The sequence below is a fragment of the Passer domesticus genome, chromosome 4, assembly GCF_036417665.1.
Source record: "Passer domesticus isolate bPasDom1 chromosome 4, bPasDom1.hap1, whole genome shotgun sequence".
In the NCBI taxonomy this organism is placed as follows: domain Eukaryota; kingdom Metazoa; phylum Chordata; class Aves; order Passeriformes; family Passeridae; genus Passer; species Passer domesticus.
The window spans coordinates 12,210,891-12,229,474 of record NC_087477.1 but is presented as its reverse complement, the minus strand read 5'-3'; the positions used below and the strand labels follow the sequence as shown (position 1 = coordinate 12,229,474).

Below are 18,584 nucleotides of genomic sequence, written 5' to 3'. Positions count from 1 at the left end.
AAAAGATTGACTGAAGTTATAATTATGTTTTGAGGTTTTATGTCCAAGTGGTAGCAGCTTGCTGCTTCTCAGTGCTGGGGTTATCTTCAAGAACTTCTCATTTTGACTTTATGAGGAAAACTGGGTACGGACCAAGCAGCAGAGGAAGTGAATATTTGTGTGCAGGGTGTAAGAGAGGGAATTATTTTCATTGTGCACAAGCCTGGAGGTGGGAGCTCGTTTGAGTTACTCCAAAAGCTCTCCATCCTGCCTCGAGGCCCTGCCACAAGAAAGCCACGAGTCCTGGGCCCTGCTGGCACAGGGGCTGTGGCTGTGTGAGCGCCCCGGGGCCCTGAGCACCCCTGGCCCCAGCCGGGCCCGCAGCGGTGCGGGAATGCCGGGGCCAGGGCAGCGGCTGCGGCTCTGCAGCCTCTGTCACACAGCGCCGGGGCACCCACAGCAGAGCCACCGTGGGACAGCCGGCTCTGCTCAGCCAGCTCCTGCCCTGCCTCCGAGCCCTGCCTTTCCCAGGCACCGCAGCAGGACTGACGGGGAGCCGGGTGCCCTGGACACGTCTCTGCCACCTCTGGCATTGCCATGTAATGAGGATCACACCCGGCTGCACGATCTGCAGGGCAGGGATTGGAACCGATTTTGGCTGTCAGAGGTTCAGAATCTTCCTGTGTGTGTCTGCGAGGCTGACTGCCCAGGAGGGAGAACAGCTGAAAGTGCACTGACCAGAGATCCCCTGTCCTCAACTGCAGTGTGGGGATAGGCAGGTTCCAGTGGGATACAAATAATTTCATTTCTGGATAAATCCAAGCTGGGGGGTGTGTCTGGTGTGAGATATCTCCCATGGAATCTTCTGTGTCCATTGCAGTTAATACAACAGCAGGAAAAATCACCCTCATTAAATAAATAATGGAGAAGGCAAAAGGCTTTGAGCCTAACAAAGATGCAGAATTAGAGTTTAAAGTGTTCATTGATTATTATCCACTGCTTTTCTGGCTGTGTGACTGCACAGGCATGCAGATGTTACCAGCTGGAGATGCTCTTTAGATCAGCATTTCACGTCCACTTCTCCAGGCACCAAGATCTTTTCAAACAAAGATGCAAATCCACAACCAGTCCCAGTTTTAAACTCAGTTCAGGTGAACAGGAAAAGTCACCAAGGTGCCAGAACACTGAACTCTTGGCCCCTCAGCTGTTCTGACAGAGTTAATGTTATTGTGCAGACAGGGCACATATATGACCTCAAAACAGATTTCTAAAATCACAGTGGTGAATGTTTGTATTTATTTCATTTTCCTGAATCAGCAGGAAATGTATGTTTATTGTTGTGCCCACTCTGGGAACCAATTCTGCTTCATACAAAAGCACCCTTCTCCTTTTTCAAGGAAATACTAATTTAATTGAAAAACTAAATTAATTCCTCATCATTCACAATTCAGTTTTCTGTTTGTCCATGACCAAAGAATGTTCACATAAAACAGGTCCATTTAATTGTAGTTCAGTAATGCCATGCAGCTTTCTGTACTGATAGAATGAAGCCAAGTCAGCTGAAATAGACATAGGTGTTTCAAACCCAGCAAGAAGATATGAATATGAAAGTTCTGCTATTAGAAAGCTAAAAACTCATTTGCCCAGTCTTTAAACTCACTTTGTGGTGGTTGCTATGCTGCCATCTCTGCACCTCCTTGATGGAGCTTTGAACTATAGCAAAAGAAGTCTTTGGAAATGACAGACCTGAACTAAACTGAAATCCAACGTGAGACCATCCTGTAAAGTTTTTATAGTGGATAAAACTGTATATTTGGCAATATTTAAATTGGCTACTCTGAGGATTCAGCTACCCTTTTCTTCTGAGCCTACAAGACTTTTTTTGTGTTTCCAACACTTTTTGGTAAGTTTTATCTGTTACTAAGCTTATACTACTGGCATTAACACTGTTTGTTTCAGGGTATGTGCAAGTTGCAGCTACTGATAATAGCACTAGCTCTTCTGCTCTTTAATGTATATGGAAATGGATCAAACTCTCAGTTAAAAATGTATTTGCATAATGGGAAAAAGTAGCCTGCATTCAGGTGATCCATCACAAGACTGCTAGGTGAGTAGTCTGGTGGTCAGGAGGCAGAAAGATAATGCCAGGTAAATGATCTGAAGATATTTTATTTGATTAAAATGCTGTAACAAGCAGATTGTTGGGAGAAGAAACATGGCAAAGAGAGTTTTCCTTTTGGAAAACCAGGAAATGCGGTCAGCTGTGAGTGTAAAATGTTGTGGTAGATTTCTTTTAAGATCACATCTGCAACAGCCCTTTTAGGGAAATCATATGTGCCATGAAACCAGGAGGAAGGAGGGTCACGTGTGGATGATGAATTCCACCTAAGGGAATTGGTGGTGGATAACTTGGGTGCTGCAGCTGGAGAAGACCTGGAGGGAAAGGGGATGAAGCTGCTGCTGAGCACTGGCAGGTCTCTGCTCCTGGTCCAACCAGTGAGGAAGCATGGTATGGCTAAACCTCAGGTGCCAATGCAGGCAAGCAAGGACAGCCTCTTGTTTAGGCTTGGGCAGCTAAAAGCAGGAAACATGAGGCATTATTCTGCAGGGCCTAATGGCAGCGAGATGGATGGGATCCCCTCGTGTGACTTATTTCACCTCCAGAGTTATTGTTTCTGTGAAATGAAAATAGATAAAATGGGATACCAAGAGATCCATCTGACTGCTGTGAAAGCACCTTAGGAGAAGCATTCCTGGAGGAGGAATATTGGTCATGCAGCAAATCCCTGCTCTCGGCTTCTGCCTTGGCACACCTGTGTGTGTACCCACATGCTTGCACTGGGGATTGGTAATTCCTCCTCATGGCTCTGAAAGGCTCCCACGTGGTTCCTCTGCCTGGCTGTTTGTCACACGGCTGTCACTTCTGTGCTTCCATACTGGAGCAGAGAGGGAGAGATGTGCTTGTCTATAAATACCTTCACTGTAGTGACTATAAAGATGCTGAGGAATTATTGAATATTTAAAAGATGTAAAGGATGGAAACCAGAACAAAGGAAGTTCCTTTTATGCTTTAGGAGAAAAAGGCCTTCTTGAGGGGAGGTCAGTGTGACAATGACTTACGCAGAGAAAGTTCACTGTGACTGTAAAGGTGATGATGTGAGTAGTTGATAAGATACAGGAGAAAACAGAGAGGCATGGAAGAAGAAACAGTAAATAAGAAGTAGTGTGTTGTAGTAAATAGCTTGTAGAAAATGGTAATGCACTGATGAGCAGCCAGTAGGGAGAGCCTGGCATTCCTTCCCCATCCCTGGGCTGTTTAGGATTCTGCTCCAGTGACAACAGCAGCTCTTCATGGCCAGGGGAGGGAAGGCACACCAAGATGATCTAGGAGGCCCCTCTCAGCTTTAACATCCCCAGGATTCATTTGGCTCCCTCTTGGCACAGGAGTGAACTCACCCTACTCTGATTTAACATCCAAAGTTTTCATTTTAATACCCTTGCATGGAGGGGAAAAATATTACAGCCTGACAGGAACTTTAAAAAGTGACTTGCCATGGGAAGAAGTGCATTTCTGCTGTTGTCACCAGGGATTGCTCATTTTCTGCCCACTGGCCACAAGTGCATTAAAGGCTCAGGAATGGTAACACCAGTAATAAATAATTATCCTAAGCTGCAATATGTGCTGTGCAAAGACTTTCAGCCATCATAAAGATTACTTTCTGTACTGTCAGATTTCTGTACTGTAGAATTACAAGGATTTATTTTGCTGAAAAGAAAAAGCCGTCTGCTGATAAGATCACATATCAAAAATATGCAAAAATGTTCCCTTTGCATTGGCTAGGGCAGGGACTGCATTCCTCTTTTGCATCCTAATTTGGAGACCCAAGAAGTGCAGTGCTAATATCGAGTGTCTCACCAGTGTTTTCCCTCTGTTCAGCCACACAGCACCCACTTCTCATTCTTCCATTCATAAAGCACAAGGAGAAGGAGGTGGTTGCTCTGTAGGAGCAGAGTGCACTCTCTGTAAGACTGGTGTGCCATCCTGGGTACTTGCTCCTTTCTGGAACATCAGGAAGGAATAGAACTGAGCCTCTTTTCTTACTGACGTGCACGGAGAGCCCAGCACAGCAGAGAGGGAGGTGGAGAGCACATGGTGCATCCCTCTGCCTTTTCTTGGACAGCTGGAGGTACCTGTTCTCACTCAGACTTATATAAATGGAGTGGACAATTTCCTTGCTCTCCTCTCTTTAAGATTGCCATATCTGGGAAAAGCTGAGCTTTGCTCACCAGGGGAGGCTCTGAGTGATCACAGCTTTGTTGAGTACACTTTATGAAAAGGAGGGGAATGCTTTGAGGATTCTGATCTCTCCTGCCTTCCTGGCTTTCCCCTAGGAAGGTAAACAGCAATTATTTGTCCAGGGCAGACAGATGCATCCAAGATGTTTAATTTCCACCAACTGCAAGGCAGCAGGTGGGGAAAATTTTTTTTTCCTATTTCTTGATTTCAGTCTTCATTTTTTCCCATAAGATCTTTGTTTTGTGTTTTGATTTCCTCAGTGACACACAATATTTTGGGAGCTTTATCTGTACAAAACAGATGGGAGTCTATTCCACTTTGCAACTTCAGTGTGCTTCTCTTCCCTTTTAGAACTCAGATAGTCAAGAAAGCACACAATGCAGAGTTAGCAAGGTCCTTGCACAGTGACCTTGATATCTTAACTCTCCATCCATCCACCCCTCTGTAGTTTTTAAACTCTCTGCTGTTGAGTTGCTTTACTACGTGTTCCTTTCAAGTCTAAGCAGGTTGCTCAGACTTCTTCCCAAACATTCTATAGAAAAGCACAGGCAAATACACTCAGTCTGAATTTCTTGCATCACTGGCTAAGCATTCATACTTGGGACTATCTTTTAATTTTTGTCTTTTCCCCTGCTTTTGACCTCAGGTTTTTGAACTGCTGCATTTCAGGTGACCTGACTGCCTTGTGAACTCCCAGTCCCCATCTTTGAACCTCCTCCTCTTCCAAAGTCCTTGGTATTGATGGATTCAGGCAGGTGATCCCATGACACCTGTACATAATTTACCCCGAGGTTTCTCTGGAAACAGGACTCCTGTTTGGTGCTCTTGAGGACAGCACCTTCCTGCCCAGAGCCATGCACAGGTAATGAATGAGCAGCAGTCTGCTGCCAGGAAGGGAAGCTGCTGTGCTGTGCTGAGGAGGTCACTCACAAGCAAGCTCCTTCTCTGTCAGGCCTGCTCCTCTCAGCTGGTGTTTAAGATTGGAGAAATTTAAGAGCTAGTCAGGAGAAATGGTGAAACAATTGAACACCAATGAGGGATGAATAAGGCAGAGGCCAGGTCTGCATTGCAAGAGGAGAAGCAGAGACAGTCAGCCTTTGCAGTGAGACACACATTCAAAGGCATGGCAGGTTCAGCGAATTGCTTTGATAATCTGTCTCGTTTTCTGAATTAGTGAAGTTTCCAACGGAGGATCAACCCTCCCATTTCACTGCCTTTCCTGTGAATTTGGTTTTGAGACCATCAGCTTTTCTCTCCCCGTTAACCATGGTAGGTACAGAGCAGAGCTGTGAACACAGTCTCTGAGAAAGCAGCCATGCCACCGCGAGCCATGAGCAGAGTCAGCTGCACTGCTCATAGTGCTGCCATACTCCATTGAATGGCAGCTGCCACTTCCAGGCCCCAGGAGAGCAGAGCTCAGGACTGCCAGGCTCCTCTGCAGAGGCACACGTGGCTGCACGGGCAGCAAACTTCCCTCTTGGGAATGCCATCGTGCCCAAGAGCCCATTGAGCCTCTGGTGTCTGTGTCAGGGGCAGGGCTGAGCTCAGACAGGGACTGGATCCAAGCTTTGCAGCCACTTCCTCTCTTCATTCTGGGATTTACAGTCCAAAGCCAAAGGGAGATGGGGGCACAGAGGTGGGAATAAGCAGCGTGGTGGTTTTCCCAGCCAGGGCTGGCAGAGCAGCTCAGGTGCCAGCACAGGTGGCAGCTGAAGGCAGCCTCTCCCTCAGACTGTGGGCAGGGCAGGAATCCTGCCAGAATGGCCACAGCCTCTCGGCGAGGGAGTTGAAGGGAGCAGATCTGACAGCTCATACCCACGTGTTCCTTAGCTGTAGTCACTCTAAGTAGGTGTAAATTGCCTACATTTTAAGAACAACTTTCTTGTTTTCACTGACATGCCAGTGAAGTTCTGGCAGTTTTCTTAAACATGATAATTTTGCATAAAAGACAAAAAGGGCCTTCAAGGGAGCGTGTAAATCAAATGCAGCCTGTTTTAAAAATCCAGCTGGCCTTTATCACTCTTGTTCTTCTGTGCCACGGGGTGTGTCCTGAGAGCAATGGCCAAATTAAGTGAGCTGCACCCTAGTAAAGGTAACCAGTGCCTGTTTAATCCAACCCAGACATTGTCACGACCCTTCATTTTATACCAAGTTCCTCTAGCCCAGCATCTTGCTTGCAAGTTGGAATTCAGATCTGAAATGAGCTGATGCTTCTTTCAAGATTTTTCTTCTGCTCTCTCCTCAAAGCCCTTGCCAGCCTGCCTTCAGCAGTAACATGTCTGACAAGGGTTTGATTTTTTATTCTTAGGCCCTACTTCACTTATTCTACATTGCGTGAAAGAATCCCAGGCCAGGCCCAGAGAGTCGGGAAAATCCTTCTGAATCTCTGGGTTTTCTTCCCATTTTGCTTTGCAATATCTTTCTGTCAATTGGAACAAAATTGTCAAACGAAGTAAAAATCTGGTCTTCATTATAATGACCTCAGCAAGGAACAGCAAACAAAGAAGAAAAAATCTCCAGCCCTGTGGGAGCATCCTGCAGCACCTGTAGTCTGCCCTTTGATAAACACAGAGAGAATGTGAGGTGCTAATGATACATTGGACACAGAAAACAGGTGCCAGCAGGGGATTTTTTTACCTGCATTATTCCCACAGAGCTTTTGAAAATAATTATGCCTTTTTATACTATTTGAATAGCTCTTCACGCCTGCTGTATTACAATTGCACAATTCCAACTATGAAATCACTAATTAAAATGTATTCACAGCAAGGTTATTTATTCAAGTGAAGTAGTTGGGGTGGACAGAACACTCTTGAGACTAAACTAGCCTTTCACCTATCAAGCACAATGAAGAGGGTGGGGGGGAAGAAAATAGAAACAAAGGATCTCTATTCCAAATACTTCTGCTTCACTTGCATGTCTGAAGAGTGACGGGTGGGAGAAGTGTCCTTGATTGCCATCCAGCAAAATTATTTAACGATATTTCACTTTTCCAGTAGCCAACAGGAGTCCTGTTCATACTGGAAATCTCAAAATGGAGGGAAGGTAGATGGAAAAATGGCAGAAACAGGGTGGAAAAGCTGTTGAGCAGAGAAGCTGCTGCTGTCCCAGCCATGAGACAGAGCAGCTTCCAGTGCAGAGGGACAGATCAGTTGGTGCCTTCCCTGTCTGAGCCAAAGGTGCTCCCAAGTGGGAAACAGAGTTAGGGGAAAGTGCAGGGAGTGCACTGCAGGGGAAATGAGCCTGTCCTTGGAGCTGTGGGAGGGCATTTCCTGTGCCAGCCCTGTGCATGTGACCCCTTGGACTTGGATTGTAGAAACCTGTCATGAAAATTGATGGAGAGAGCTTCTTGTCCTTCATCCTCCATCACCAAGTTCTTTTGTGTTTGAACCGTGTTAGTTCATCTTGTGGGACTATGAGCGTTAGTCAAAGCAGGACCTTTAAAGCAGCAATTGCTATAGAACAGCTATAGCAATTAAATTTGGCATTGTGAATGCAAGCATCATGGCTCTGATGTTCTAAGGACTTGCATACAATCAAGAAGCAACCTATATTGAGAGCACCAAATGTTCCATCAAAATGTTCTTCATGTCAAAAGTTTGTTGCTTATGAATAATCTGAAGCCAAGAAATTAAAAGTTTTATCCAACAAATAAGACAGAATATTAAATATCTAACTTCAAACTGAGCTGCTTGGTATGTCCTGCAGTGAGCCTGGAAATACTAGAGCTGCTGTGTTTTCTCAGTGTGTGATTTAGCACAGCTTGCACATGGAGTAAATTAAGGCTTGGTTTTTAGCTGGCTTCTATGTTCTACAGGCTCTCCAAAGGCAGGCTTGGTATACAGTATAACAGGGGGAAAATCCTTGTAAAGACTGGAAAAGCTTTGTGTTTGGCATTCACCACGACAAACCTGATGTTTCAAGACAGGTGTGGCTTTGGCTCCTCAACTTGGAGCGTTTTCCAAGTGGCAGGTTTTCAAGAAATGAACACTCACACTTGGGAAAGGCTTCCCCACCATCAATACTTGTGGGACTCAAAGCCACGCCTTGCTGCAGGCAGTGTCAGCTCCTGTGAAATGAGCTAGAGCCCGTCACAGCAGAGGAGGAATGCTGAGTGTCAGCGAGGAGGGCTGTGCTTTCACTGGCAGGGTCCCTCTCCTTTGGCTTGGCATTCCTCAGGAAGCTTCTTCCTGGGTCAGGTAGCTGCAGTAGGATGCAGTAAGGTCTGTTGCTCTGCTCAGCCTGTAGGTGTCCTTGCCCTAAAGGCAATTTACTCATCCATTTTTCCCAGAGAAACTGGGACTAAAGTAAAACTCCTTTGGTGTAGGAGGAGCTCCAGCTTTAATTCCAGCTGAGGCCAAAGCTTCAACTCAGCCAATGCTGTTATTTTGGCTGGACCAGTATTTTAAACGGCTTGAGGCACAGAGAGCTGGGTGGGAGGGGTTCCTGACAGCTCACAGCTCTAGCAACTAGGGAAATGCTAATCCAAACCGTCAGTGTTTTCTTGGACACATTTTAAACCTGTTACAGCATCCTGTTCTTTTGCTCATGTGATTTCTGGTGGCAGTGCCTCTCATAATTAGTCTTTTCTGAATAGGTCCCTAAAAGTGCATAAAAATTACCTTGGTCATACTCCTCATCTGTTATAGGTAATGCACTCGCTTTTAACCTTCCATTTCATCTTGTTCTAGCTAATAAATTTTTGATGGGCACTGTGAAATTGTTTTGGAGACTGCAAAGGCATTTCAGGCAACAATGTTTTTTAAGTGCCTGTTACTGACTTCGGTGAGCAAGAGCAAGGAGTCACTCTTTGTACACTACATACTATCCTTTGCTTATAGGTGTTTTGCCAGGCACTCATAACAAAATGCCACTTCCCACCTCCAAATCTCATGTGAAACAAAGACTGAGATGAAATCCCTTGGATTACACAGGTGGCTGAGATACAGCACGTTGTGCTTTTGGACAGGCTTGTTCAAAAAAGAGTTGAAATCAAACAGGATCCAATGGGGTTGTGCTTTCTTCCCACCACATTTTTACACTTCCATTAAACAAATGCTCATGACCACATGATCCAGCAGTCTAATCCCATGGTAGCAAATCAAGATCCCTGTTTACAAATACTTGTGTGCATGAGTGAAACTTCAGAGCAAGTGTTCAAAGATAATTGAAAAGCTACTTGTTTTCATCAGAATTTCTGAGCAGTGGCTGTGTTGTTTACAATGGTTGAGATGTTTTGGCTATCTGCAATAGAAATTTTGGTCCTTGACCTTAACAAAAGGAAAATTGTAGTCAGTGTCCCACATCTGTTCAGCCTTCTCAAGGCAATTGTGCTTCTGCCAGCCACACTGTGCTGCTATCAACCATCACCCGAAATGACAGCTGAAAAGCTGCTCCTGGAGAATTTGTATCCCCACTTAGGGCTGCACACATCCATTGAGCAGGTAAATAGGCATTTCCATGGATGCTTTAATACCCTATTATTCTGCAAAACCAGATACCACAGCACTTTTATGGGGGAAGCTCGGAGCGGCTCCTTAATTATTTTTTGCTAGATGCTTACATAAAGTCCTGTAAACTTCAAGAAATATATATAATGTTCAATCATGTGGCAGCAATCCTGGTGTTCTGCTGACAGAAAAGGCTATTGGTGTCCATCTGGGAATGTAATTCTCAGTTTATTTACTGGCACAGAGCAAGCTATCTTCTTTTCTCTCCGTTTCATTTTCTCTTCCCTGTCTTTGTTTCTTCTTTATGGGTACTAATTTGCTCTTTGGTGCTTGAGCCCTTTTTCTGTGTCCATCCTTCTGCTGCTCTTGCTTTGAATATGTTCTTAATTAGCATTCCTAAATGTGCATTTATAGGTATGCCACGGTAGGTGGGGGGGACTGAGGGAAAAACAGCACTAAAAGAGCACAGTTCTTTTCAGAGGAAAGAAAAGAAAAAGTGCAACTTCAAATGTTCTCACTTTCCATTAGGTTTTACCATTGATTTCTGCATTAGCTCATTCACAGTGATCCTGAGTGTAAAGTTAAATTATCTTGTCCATTATAAGTAGGGAGCTTTAGACCCCAGTTCAGCAAAACAAATCCACTTAAATGTTTACAGCTAAGTCTGTGCTAAATTTTGCATTCAGCTAGGATTTTAATAGGCTTATAGAATTTCCACCTTCATTCTCAGCCTGTCATGGTTTTCCCTGGCCTCAACCAAAGAGTGCCTTGTCCTAAAAAAACTGGAAAGAATCAGCAAACAAAACTGAGTGCAGCAATATTTCCCTTTTGGAGCTGGTTTTGGAGTCTGTACATAACTGTGGTTCACAATTGTGGCTGTATCAGAGGAGTGAGAGAACTTGGTTCCAGCAGAAGAGTAAATGGCAGCTGCAGTGAGCTAGAAAAGAAGCAGGAGCGGCCTCTTGTGAAATGCCAAGAGCAGACCCCAGGTGGCTGTAGGGGCTGTGTGGTGCACATTTGCTCCCTGAAGTCCCCAGAGCAGGGTCTGAACATAACTGGGTACCTGTAGGAAAAGAAGAAATCTGATCCCACAGTGTTCTTTAAAAAAGGACACCAAGCCAAGACACCAAGCAAGAGCTCTGGCTAAAATCTGGAGCTCACAAAACTCAAATACACTTGTAAGACTCCCAGTTAGAGTATATATATTTGATTTTCTCACCTGGAGAATGATGAAGTAACTGCCTCACTGGTTCATGTCTCTGATTATTTTGCCAAGGGGCACTTGACTGAAGCTATTGATCTCAGTGCCAATGAACATGTTATGCAGGGGTTAATGCAATTTTGTATCAAGGTTCCTGTTGCTCGTAGATCCATAAACAAGGCTGTACTCCCAAGGAAAGCACAGGGTATTTCTCAGTGATGAGATAAGGTTGTTTCAGTAGAAGCTGGGACCATTTGCCAGAAGAAAGTGCCCTGCCCACATGAAAATGCCCCTTGAAATAAGAGCTGTGATGTTTGTGCTCTAGTTGTAATACTGGAAGATGAGAAAATGCAACCTGTGAGACCTTCTGAGTAAGATTAGAAACAAGAATCACTCTGAAGCATGTCAATAAGTTGGACAGAAAAGAAATCTGCATTTCTGTGGGTGCTGAGTTCAGTCTCAGCTGGAAGCTCATAATCCCAGTGTGTTTTTCCCTGCAATGGGGCTGTAAGGCAGAGCAGAGACTGCAGAGGCATCAGGGAATTGAGCCCTCAGCTGGGCTTGTTGTCCTAAGCTCTCCTGTCAATACAACAGGAAAATCCCAGAAAACCCTGCTGAAATTCACATATCCATGTCTAAATTTCACAGGACATGGAAAAGAGTGCCAAGGGCTTAGTGGCAGTGCCATTAAGGCATTCTAAACTTGTAAAATAAGGGAAAATGAATGCAGCTTAAAGGAATACCAAAAAAGCACAGCATGTACCAAATTCTGATTGGGATTATGGGAATTTGCTCTGACACTACAAAAAAGCAGAAAGAGAGAAGCAAAAGTGTCTGTGGTTTACTGGCTGTCCTGCCTAAATATAAACTTCAGTTAATTTTTAGTTTGATATTTGGAACAGAAATATTCTGAACATTTCACTAAGTAAACCCTACAGGAATCCAGGTGGTAGCTGGATTTCAATATGGTTGTGATGAAAGATTGATAAATTTAGATGTCCAGAGTGGGCTGGAATGTGATGTCTCCATACAGAAACATATTTAATGTGGGTGTTGACAGAAACACTAATACAATTGATGCAGCTACCTTACCTTCCAGCAAAAGCAGAAAAATCACAAGAAACAAGCCTGCTGCTTTGACTCAGTTGAAAGACCGAATATTATTACCCAGATACTAAGGCTAAGAGGAAAAAATAACAGATGTGTCTTATTTTATCTGTCTGGGCCTAAAGCTGTTATTTAAACAATATAACCTTCCACACAGGAGGTTTGAGGAAGAAAACCTTGGTTCTTTAGGCTCTGGCATGGCAACAAGGCACAGTGTAGACACCCTTTAGTCTAGCTGCAATTCACTTTAGAATCCCAGATGAGCCTTGGCTTAAAAATCATAAACAAGGCATAAAAAGAGAGACTGAGCTGTAAAGTGTTATTACCTGGCACTTTCCATCACAGTTAGTCTATAGCAAGTTCTCAGCTGACAGGTTCCTTAATTTAGAGATCTGCAGCATTTAAGGTTATTGACACCGCCAGAAGGAAGTCTCTGACTGGCCAATATAGACTATTAAAAATCAAAACCTTGTCCTTTGAAATCTGGAACTTTCTAGAGCAGCACTGTCTTTGTTCATTAGGAGACAGGGCAATACAATAAAATCCTCCTGTGATTTTCTTTTCGGGCAAAGAAACAATTCACAACCGCCAAAATTAGATCAGGGCCTTGACTTGAAAAGCTGAATGAAGCCAGAAGTGAGAAATAATAGATCAAATCCTACAGTTCATGGATTCTTTATGAGAGCAAATTTAAAGACAAAAGAGCACAAAGGAAGATCTATGGCAAACCTGTGGACTTTAACTTTTCAGGAGGATTTAGATCTCATCTTTCAAGTCATGTACATGCTGACAGTGCTGTGTGGATGTAATGGAAGGTAGAGCTGATTGCAGGTGACAAAAACTGCCGTGTTTAGAGAAGGTCAGATATTCTTTTTTCCTCCCTCATGATCTCATTTTTCAGCTCTTGACCAGGAAAACAAAACACATCTTCTTGCAAGCACCCAAATGCTTGTAAGGCCTGAGGAGACTAAAACAAGTCCACCTCCCCTGAAATCTGTAACTCATTGTGAACAGAGTGCATCAACTTCTAAGGAAATCTGAACTTTCCTAACATTTTAGGGGCACATTCAAGGTTTAACTGCAGGAACCAAACAGAGAAATTAAGTGTGGGCTTACCTTGCATTAGGCACGGCCTGTGTGAGAATTCTTGCTCAGGGGTAAATATGAGGTTGTACAGATCATTTTGGAGAACCTTATTGCCTGTAAGATTAAAATTCTTGTATGAAAGCAAAACCATAAAATATTTATAAACTTCTGTTAAAAGCATAACTTAAACCAACATATTTCCAAAAGCTGTAATTACTTACTAATGAGAATTCATGAGAAAAAGGCCAAGGAATAGTTTCTGTTTACCCATGTAAGTCCCTTGGGAAGGTCACAGAGTCACAGAGTGGTTTGGGTTGGAAGGGACCATTAAAGGGCACCTGGAGCAGCTCCCTGCACTGAGCAGGGACATCTGCAGCCACATCAGGGTGCTCAGAACTCTGCCTGGCCTGCAATGTGCCCAGGCTGGGACATCTGCCACTGCCAGGCAGCCTCTCAGGCAGGCAGGGCAAGAGGAGAACACATGGATTTGCTTTAACAGGCAGTAGATCCCAAACTGACCTAAGTACAATTTGTAGCTATTTTATAGGGAACTTTTGCTTGAGCTTTTGGCTGACTTATGGCTCATTTACACATTCTTACTGGGAAAAAATCCAACCATTGGACCTGCTGATTTTCTGCAGACATTTCTTTTCAGGAACCCCTCACATGTCCTTTATGTCCCTAAATGATTATCTGTGAGAAGTGTATGGACGTTGGACAGATTGGAACAAAGCACAGTATTTGTGTCTTTGCAAAGCAGGGGGGTTATTTACTGGATCATGCAATGCTCAAAATAAACTCTCCTTACAGCATTAAATATAATTGTTATGTGGCTGATAGAATATCCTAATCAACATCTTATCTTGGGTTTACAGAGGTGTTGTTATAAACAGGCAGCTTTAACCTTCACTGATTTCAAGGACTCTGTCATTATCCATTTTCCAGGGTGAGGTCTCTAATTACTGAGCATTCTGGTGCTTAATTTCATGTGATAGGCCTGAAACTCATGGGTAAATGGTCTCACATCATTCTGAGGGCAAAGTCCTTTCTAGAGAAAACACCTTTGAAAGGAATATCTCCAGGTAATAGCTAAAAACACACATACCATATGGCAAAATATCATTAAGCAAGGCTTACCTACTATTAGGCCACCAAGAAGTTTCTTCTGTCTGACTTTTCTGGCACCGTGCTAAGAAAGCTCCACCAAGGAGGTAGTTTTTTTTTTAATCCTTTCAGCCAAATGTATGAACTCAAGGCACACTGCCCTAAGAGGAGTTCATGATTCATTGAGGAGTTTTCTTTGTGCCCTTGGCTGTTTGCTTTGAAGAAAGCACGTGGGCTGTAATTTCAAAATGCCATTTTTCTCTGTAAGAGCACTGCACCTGCTAATGAGAGCTTCTCACCTGGTCACAGAATGAGTACTTGGGGTTTTGCAATTCACATCTAACTTCCCCCCCCAGCCCCGATATTTTGCTATGGTGTTTTAAGTCCACAAGCTAAGTGGCTTTCCCACTCTGGAAAGATCAGGCAGGAGCAGACATCCCTACCTACAAGTGGGCTCTCAGTGGGGAGATGGGCAGGAAATAACCCTTCCTCTTATTGAAAGCACATGCAAACTCTCTTTTTTTTCATAACCAAGAAGTTCTTGCAAAGAACTGGTTCCATTTTGGAGCACATGCAGAGCCAGAAAAGCACTCTGTCCAAATGGGATTTCCTAATGAGCTAATTCCCCTCCATCAGTGCCATTCCACAGGCAGGTGGCAGGTCCTTGGCTCAGGCACTACTTGCTGCTCCCAAGCACAGACTTGCACCAGTGAGAAGTGAAGCCAGAGGAGCAGCCAGCAAGGCTTTTTTGTGGCAGGTACAAAACTCCTTTTCTTCATTACCCTCTGCCTGTCAGCAGCTGTGCTTGCAGCAGCTGGTCAGCCTCAGCCTAAAGAGCCTTGGGGGCCATTTATGTCTCTGCTGCTCGTTCTTGCCATTCAGCAAGAGGACTCACTTGCCAAACGGGGGATGCCAAATCAGAAGTAAGTTTCTGCTTTGACCTTTCTCCAAATGTCAGCCCTTAAAAAGCTGCAGTCACAGCTGGCCCACTCCTCAGGGACCTTGTGGTCAGGAGGGTGTCACTGGTGTCTGTCCCAGCCCAGCACACCCCGTGTGGCATTGCACATGCAGAGTCTGCAGTGCCGTGGTGTAACAGGGACAAAGGGAAAAAGGAGCACGTAAGAAAATATGAAACAAACAGTTTTGACCTATGAATTGTGCACTCAGTTGTGCATGAAGTTAACATAAAAAGAACGCAGTCTTAGAGGAAAATGCTCTGACAGTGCATCAGGCTGAGAAGTCTTGCTTAGGAGACATCTTCTTGAAAGGACTTTGGTTCTGGAAGTCAGGCTTTGTCTATGTATTCATCTGATATCTTTGTTAATTCCATCTTTATGAAGATGGTTTCATAGTATATTGCAGTGTAATTGTGCAGGTTTCTTAGAACTAGAGGAAATCCAACCTCTTGTATCACATATAAAAGGATCTCTGATTCCAGAAACAGCAGTTTAGTGTTTAGGAACTCCTGGAAGACATAGCAACACTTTACCTGCTGAAAAAAAATGTATGAGCTGGAAAAAGTCCATAGGTATGACAGGTGTAGATATCATTGAACTGTCTAGATGAATCAAACCCACTTTGAATTCCTTTAGTAAGGACAATAATGCACCCTTTCTGACAAGAAAAATCCTTCCATCCCAGTGGTTTTTATCCTTTCCCTCTTGTTCTTGCATCAAGAGAGGACAGAAATTATTCTTAGATGCCACAAAGAGTTGTGGTTCTTTCTTTCCCAGCTATCAATTGTTTCCTGGATTTTAATTTTTTTTTCTGTTTCTATTAATGGTGTAGGGCACAGATTTTATGATCAAGATCAGATGTTTTGTTTCGGGGGGGTGGGGGGCTGTTATTTCCTGACAGCTAGCAGAGTTACTGCTCTAGCTTGAGGGGCTCAAAAAGAGACACATTGATTCCTCTGTGTCCCATGACATTCCAGGCAGCTGTCCAGGGTCCTGCCATTCCTCGCAGAAAAAAGCCTGCTGTGGAACCGGAAGTGTTGGGTCCTAAAAGCTCAAAAAGAACTGGTCTAGCAAATGATGTAATGCTGAGTGTGCTGATACCAGTCCCCCACTGGTGTCTGACCTGTGCCCACAAAGACCAGGAATGCTGGCAATGGATCCCTTGGGAGTTGTTCCTCCGGGCAGCTGCAGTGTGTCTTTGCAGAGGTGCAGCTCATGTCACGGCAATGCAGAGCCCTCGCAGCAGCAGCAGCCACGGGCAGGGCCCTTTGCTCCCGCAGTGTGGGAGAGAGGGGAGGGCTGTGCATCAGCACAACCTCGAGCACGACCTGGGCTTGCTGTTAATCGTTCATCTTTGCACAGAACCTCACCAAGGCTTAGGCTGCAGCGTGCCTGGTGTTTGGGTGGCCCTGGCACCAGCACTCAGAGCCCACGAGGCTCTCTGGGGTTTCAGACACTGCAAGGTTGTTGGAACCCAGGGCATTTCTCTGGATGCCCTGGATGTCTCAAAGCCCTGGCAGCGGCTCAGAGACCCTGGCAGGAAGCCAAAGACACCTGGAAATTCGATCTTAATTCGTGGAGCAAGTTGCCAACCTTATACGAAGAATTACAGGTCACAAAAGTTTAAGTAGCATAGTAATAGCAATCACAGGGTGAAGGGAAAAAATTTGGAGCACTGTACAGGGGGGTTTTGAACCTTGTACAGCGGGGTTTGGAATCCTGTACATGGGGGTCAGGAGTCCCAAGATGGAGGGATTTGGGCGTGCCCTGTCCTTCTTTCTTCTTCTTGGCATCCATGTTCAGGATGATGTTGGCACATGTGGATTGGTTCATGGTGAAGCTGCCAACAAGGGTGAAAGGTATTGGAAATAGAAGGTAAATATCTTATACACAGTCTTCACTATAAAAGAGACAACCGCCCCATGGGCGGGAGAGAGTGCCCTTGGCTGTCTTGCTGATCAGACCTCGGCTGCACAGACAGAAAAACTCTGTAGATAAGGAACAATAAACTCAACTGAGGACCAAAAGCAAGAGTCCAGACTCCTTCTTCAAAGCGCGGCCTGCCCAGAACCACCTTTTCCCGTGCTGGGGCAGAGACAAGTGACAGCCGACCCCGGCACAAGGTGACAGCAAAGCTGTGCCTGGGCTGTGTCCCACGGCCATGGGAGCAGCAGCCAAGCGCTGCCCTTGGCTGGCTGCTGGAGGAGTTCAGCACAGGCAGCCCTGAGAGAAGCCCTGAAATCCCCGTGCTGGCCAGTGCACACTCCCCGGGGCTGCCAGAGCTACAGCAGAGGGTGAGCGCTGCTGTGCTGAAGCTCCTCCTCAGAAAAGTGCCACTTTCCCCTGGCTGGGCCTGGAGGTCACCTCCAGAGGGCTGAGGTGGCTTCACCCAGCTCTGGCAAAGCCCATCTGCCAAAAGGAGAGGACACGTCACAGAACTCTCCTCTGCCACTCATCTCTCTGCAGTGTCTCAGTAACTGAATCACTCACGCACAGAAAATGTTCAATTATTTTCATTTTCTGCTTTGGGTTTTTAAAACCTTGCTTGTTCCCCACACTCTAAGCACAAGGGGCTCGGGTCAGTGTGGGAAAAATGACCCAGTACCTTGCCCCAACTGGTTTTACTCCAAAATGATGATGCCAATAACTGGGACAGAGGGACTCCATGGGCAATGTGGTGTTTAGAGGTTCTGGCAGAATTATGGATGGACTGCAGAGCAGTTGGGTGAGAGCTCTTGTTATGGACTCTGTGTTGTAATAAGGAGCCATGGATTCAGCTGTACATCCATCCCTTTAAATTAGAGGACACATTACTTCTGAAAATGTGTTATTCTGCTTACATACGTACAGCAAGCAAGTCCTGGCTCTGCATTCCAAGTCTGCCTGAAGTGATTCCTGTGTATGCTATTTCTGAGACACAATATCAGCATGCACAGGACAGCTGTTACAGCACTGGGGGATGTGTGAGAGGAGAGCCAGTAACCAATAATGTATCACTGGTAAACACTTTGTCTCCTGATGCCATTTGCTCCATGTGGCATTCCAGCCATGCCTTTCATTTCCCTTGTGATTAAAACGAGGTGGGTGTTTAGCTGCACACAGGCAGGGTGCTACTGCTCGGCACCATTCATCAAAACATGCACGTGCATTTCATTCCTGTAATGTGCCAGCCAGAGTGATCAGAGCTTCAGGGCTCAACTGCAGCCTCTGATCTTGATTAGTGGCACTTACACACTGAGGTAAAGACATTTCTTATTATGTGAGCTACATTTCAGCTCCATTTGGCATAAAGGTAAAATCATTTTTCCGTGCATAAAAACTGTAAATCAGATAACAATTGATTGTATTTGGTGGTTTAATGAAGCAAGATAGTGGATTTCTGACTAATGCATTGGAAAGTATTT

At 44.9% G+C, this 18,584-nt stretch overlaps 1 long non-coding RNA gene across 5 annotated transcripts in view; it reads right to left on the bottom strand.

The window, feature by feature from the left end:
* The window catches only part of LOC135298466 (uncharacterized), a 47,116-nt gene that overhangs the window by 24,994 nt on the left and 3,538 nt on the right, over positions 1-18,584 (bottom strand). Inside the window, exons 1-2 of one of the 5 annotated variants that reach the window (XR_010360445.1) lie at positions 14,258-17,284; positions 13,151-13,234 (exon numbers count right to left, since the gene is read on the bottom strand). This is a non-coding gene — a long non-coding RNA (uncharacterized LOC135298466). Of the gene's footprint in view, positions 1-13,150; positions 17,285-18,584 lie in introns of those variants that run through there. The other 4 variants (XR_010360443.1, XR_010360442.1, XR_010360444.1 and 1 more) reach the window with 4 other exon arrangements.